The sequence below is a fragment of the Nannospalax galili genome, unplaced genomic scaffold, assembly GCF_000622305.1.
Source record: "Nannospalax galili isolate Female #2095 unplaced genomic scaffold, S.galili_v1.0 scaffold867, whole genome shotgun sequence".
NCBI classification, from domain to species: domain Eukaryota; kingdom Metazoa; phylum Chordata; class Mammalia; order Rodentia; family Spalacidae; genus Nannospalax; species Nannospalax galili.
In genome coordinates, this window is record NW_008355797.1 from 416,895 (window position 1) to 422,636 (window position 5,742).

The window sequence follows — 5,742 nt, forward strand, 5'->3', positions numbered from 1 at the left end:
ACCAAGTGTGGTGGCTCACCTCTGTCATCCCGGTAACACAGGAGGTTCAGGCAGGAGGACTGCTGTGAATGAGTCCAGCCTGGATTACATAGTTCCAGGTCAGGCTGGGCTAAAAAGAGAGACCATGTGCCCTCACACAACAAAAACCACAGAAGGAATAAAAAGAACTCGTGACTTTTTTTCTTCAGAAGGGTTCTTTTTCCATTGAATGCTTATTACATTTATTCTGCATGTGTGCGGAGGGGCAGTGGTTTGGCAGCAAGTGCCTCTTCACCTGCTGAGCCATCTCACCAGCCCACCTTTGAAATTTCTTAAACTACTGGTCATCTTCAATTTTGAAGTACTTGTACTTAACATAACTCTTTCCTGTAAGTATATAATTTGTAAAAACTACCTTATATGCTAGCCAAGTATCAAGAAATACTACTCTTCTTCAGGACATACCTTCTGCCAGGCATGGTAGTACATGCCAGTAATCTCAGGACTTGGGAGAACGAAGCAGGAGGAGAGAGTTGGAGGTGAGCCTAGGCTACATAGTGAAATCCTGTCTTGAACAAACACAAAAACATAGTTTTTGCCAAAGACATTGCTATGGCTATCTTAACAGTTAAGGTTTTTCAAAGATGATGAGTTGTACTGATGGTGCTTGCTAATGCAGTTAAGTGTTGCTATCATATTAAAGCTATCACTTTAAATTCTTCCAGGTACTCGGGGCTGGAGAGATGGCTCAGCAGTTAAGAGCACTGACTGCTCTTGCAGAGGATCCAAGTTCGATTTCCAGCACCCACATGGAGGCTATGAACCATCCTTAACTCCAGTTCCAGGGGACTCCAACGCCCTCTTCTGACTTCCGAGGCATTGCATAACATGGGTGTACTCACATACATGCAGGCAGTACACTCATACACATAAAATAAAAATAAAATATAAAAAAAAATTCTTCCAGGTACTCATGCAACACTAGAAAGTGAAGGTTTGTTTCCCTCTGACTACAACATACTTTACACTACCAGGTGCTGTGGCAGCTAAATCTTAGCCTTCCCAATGGGCACAATCGCCATATGATATTGTGTGATAGGAACGTAATTACTAGTAAAATGGAAGCAATCCGGTAATGATGGTAACAAAATGACCACTAAAGATAATTTGAGAACATGGTACATATAAACAACAATCAGATGAGTGTTTTGTCATTAATGTTTATTGATGGGATGGATAAATACATATTGAGAAACATACTTGACAGCAAGATATCAAACTGATAGCCAGACTATAAAATGTATACAATATCCTTCTTTAAAATTTTTTCAATTTTAAAAATTTTTTACAGAGCCCTTATGATAATGGTCACTTACACTGTATCATTCACACAACAGCAGTAGAAATCCCAGGGGAAGCATCCAAAACTGAAGTGCCCCAAGGAAGACAGAGGCAGCAGCAGAATTAAGGTGGTGAGCAGTACGAAGAACAGACTGGCGGGGGGGGGGGGGGGGGGCCAGGGGGGGGGGGGGGGGGGGTCGCCACGAAATTGTACCTGAGTGACATAAACTGGCAAAGTATGTCAACTTTATTTCACTTTTTTTCCTTTTTGTTCTTTGGTCTGGTAAGAAAATGGACAATTTTAAGTGTGGAAAGTAGGATGATAGCAGGTCAGTTTCCTGTTCCGCAGCCTAGGATAAGCCTAAGTTAGGCTGCTGCATTGCTGATGCTTGGCCCAGAGCACTACCCTTTTGTAATCAGTTTCATCGTGGTCAGCAGCTAATCCACGCCTCAGCTTTCACTGGAGTTCCCAGGTTACCTGGTGGAGACATACTTGCTCTGGCTTCAGTTAGCATGCTGTCAAGCATCCCTCTCCACAATTAACATGGCAACACAAAACCGGAGAATTTCTCTTCATACAACCAGGAATACACACTCATAAAGGGAAAGAGTAGACACTGCTTTTTATTAAACGTTCTTTTTTCTCTACCTTTTCCATTGCCAAGTTCATATTAAAAACTTTAGAGATATTAAAATGAAGACGTGCTCATTTAGAAAACAATTCTGATTCTAGATCCCTCCATCAAATAAGATTACAGTACCATCTTTCAAACCCACAGAGGGCTAAGAAAATGACAGTGTGGTGCAACAAGGACACATCCTAAATCATCAGGATCCAAAACTCAATTATAAAACCAAGATATTTGGGAAGGTATAAAAGTCACAGAAAACTTAGTGGGAGGGTAGAGGGCCATTTCTCACTATCTGATGGGTTGCATAGACTGCTTAAATTCTCCTAACCTCAGGAAAATAAAATACACATTCCAATCTCAAGATGTTTTCATTTCTCCGTTTCCCTGGCATTAGTATCAAAATAACTATCAAAAGAAAAAAATCTTTTAAAAAATAATCAGTTCCCAAAATAATGGAAACATATATTTAGACTCCAACCATACTAGGATAGGATCCCTTGAATTACTTTTGTTAGGAAGAAAGGTATGAGAGGTAACGAAGGGTTAGGTAGCAGAGGCTTGAGGAAACCCAGCAGTGATGTTACCATGATTTCATTTCTACCTCCGAATCCATTGCTGTTTTCAACTGGAGATTTTAAATTCTTGTATCACCACTGGCAAACACAATAATATAGAACTATGTAGGATACACTAAAATCATTTAAAAGTAAAGATGCTGAAGGTCTCAGACATAAAAACACAATGATTCATGAGTGAAAAAACTAGACTATTACTTAGGTATTTTCTAAGCCCAAAAGGCATGACTGGGTACTTCAGAAGACCACGCTGGCTTTAAACTAATGATTCACCAGAGTTCAGCCAAAAGCAACACAGGAATATAATTAAATGCCCTAAAGACAATCCACAGGTATTTATTTATGCCAACCTAAGAGTCAAGCAAAATTTTAGGAATGAGATTTACATAAGTTGAGACTCTCAGCCTGCTTACCACTGTCACTTATCATTGACAGTCTAGAGCTTGAAAAAAAAGTCATGTTTACAAGGCTACCTTTAGATGTATAAATCCCATTTCTTACCCTTTGACGGTGTGGGGGATAGGAAAAACACATGGCTTAGAAATCACCCAACCCTTGGAAGCCTTATCCATTTACACAGAAATTGAACAACATACATGCTAGCTGGCTGGCACATCTGCTAACCCAAAATAAGGCAGTAGTTCATGCCGAGTCCGTGAGGCAGAGCAGAATTTATGCACAGACCTAGAAACAGACATTGTAGATGTCTTTACTGTACTAGGAGGTGTTAATATAGAAGTCTCTAAATTAACCAAATTCAGTACTAATCTACTAATACAAAGGCCAGACTACAGCACGAAGCACCCCTTTAGGCTCTAGTAAGCACTTTTTCTAGTTCACTCCTGACAGAGTTCTACGAAACTTAACTACAGTACTACCATGAAGAACTGCCATGATAGCAAATGTGCCTCTGTGGTAAGCGAGTACATGTGGTTAAAAAATGTGACATTAATGATAATAATTAAAAGCTGGAAGAGTCATTTTTCCCAAACCAGTGATCAACAATTCCACACATACACAGATGTAAACTAAATGGCATATTCCCTTTTTGGGAAGGTCAGGATGGGAAACAAAATCTAAATAAATACCAAGCCTAAATTTAATATCATGATGACACATTAACCAATTATCTTTTACAGACAACACCATGGAGAAAAGACCAAGTGTCACCTTAAAAGTGACACTCCATAGCTGGGCGTGGTGGCGTACGCCCATAGTCCCAGCACTTGGGAGGCAGAGGCAGGTGGATCTCTGTGAGTTCAAGGCCAGCCTGGTCTGCATAGTGAGTTCCAGGACAGCTGGGGCTACAGGGAGACCCTGCTTGAAAAAGACCAAAAAAGAAAAAGGGGACACCCCAAGAAACATCACTGACTCACAATCAGTGAGCTCCTTATCTAGCTATCTAGCACAACAATGGCAGGCACTCCCGAGAGCTCAAATATGCAGATGCAGGACCTCAAACTCACCTGAAGATTTATTACTTCTATACATCCCTTGCTGTATTGGGCCAGTACATCTATTAATAATAATCTACCACCAGGTATGGTGGCACATGCCTGTAGTCCCAGCACCTGGGAGGCAGAGGCAGGCAGATCTCTTTGAGTTCAAGGCCTGCCTGGTCTACAGTGAGTTCCAGGCCAGCTGGGGCTACAGGGAGATCGTCTCAAAAAGACCTTCCCCCCCGGAAAAAAAATCTTCCACATGTGGCACATACCCAACAGCTGTGGATGCCAAGTTTTTCAGACTTTTTTCATACACTTTTGAAGCTAATAATCAGACTTCTTGTAGTTATCACCTTAAACATCAGTTTAATGTTGGCATTACCTCTAACTAGATTTCAAGTCTGTGTCAGTGTAGCATAATTCTATTTCACTACTTCCCTATCCCGTCTCCTTTTTTATATACGTATTTTAAGCAGAAAATAAAGATAGTAAACCTGCCCAAAAAAATAATAACTGCCTCAGTGCCTTCCCCAGTCTGTCCTTGGCAAGCAGCACATGTACAACTCCTTTATCCCTGACTTCCAGTGAAAAGAATCTGACTTCTCCCTAAAGACTATTTGGCATGATACAAGCTGCATTAAAACAAGAAGACAAATTATTTTCCATGGCAAAAAAAAAAAAAAAAAAAAAAAAAGCATATGCCCATATACATGTTCAAGCTGTGAGAACCAAAGAACTGTGGTCAGGTCGCATTTTTACTTAGCTCAGCCTAGAATTATTTTCTAGCCAAGATTTCTTGAAAGAGTTCCTTCACCAAAAATATTCACTCCTCATATCTAGAATAATCAAACCCCCATAACAGGATTCCTGATTCATCTTTTTAAAGGTCTCTAAGAATCTCTGCCTAAAATTAAAAGCCACCAAAAATAGACAATCTAAACACAACAGTATTTGTTGGCTAGGCTTGCTCACTTTCATTACACTAGTGCTGTTAAATCCACGAAGTTGTCTCTGAAGTCATACAGGCTGCAAACACAAGTATGCAACTGTTTCCCATTAGATATACAAATAAGAAGCAAGTCGTACATTGATAATTTAAAATACAAAAGTCTTCAGAATCCCAAATCACAATTTCATTTTAGTATCCTCTAGTTCCATGGCTTCTCCCAGACCTATTATCACAAATGGTCTGGACTTTTATAGGCAGGATAGTAAAGCACATTCTCCTTCCCTTCCGAGACCCGGAGACAGCTGTTGTTTGAACACATTCACTAAGTCCAACCTGAAACACATAAAAGGCCCAATTCTGCAGAGTAGAATCTGACCTTTCTCTATAAACCTTCTTTTATCTCCCCTCCATTCTGCATTAAAACACACAAGGGTAAAAAGAACGTATTCATAATAGTGCTAAGAGTCAGGTCATTGGTTATACTTGCCCAAACTGGAAACTAGTTTACTCAATCACAGCATAAAAAATGTTGTTTGGGGGGGCGGGGTTTACAATGTCAAATACTTGCCTCTTTATGTTTTCAAAGTCAACCATGTTCTGTCTAGTAGAACGTTGGGAAGTGAAAATGGTAAAAAGGTGGGAGGAAGGTAACATGATTTTTAAACACACAGACAAAACCACACAACCACACACTTAAAAGTTCTCAACGCTTCAATTGGCCTAGGCCTTTGATTTCAACTCTTGGCCAAAAGCCTACCCTCCCACCCACCCTGCACACATTCCCACCCTCCAACCCCCCCATCAGTCAATTGCTATGTACCTCA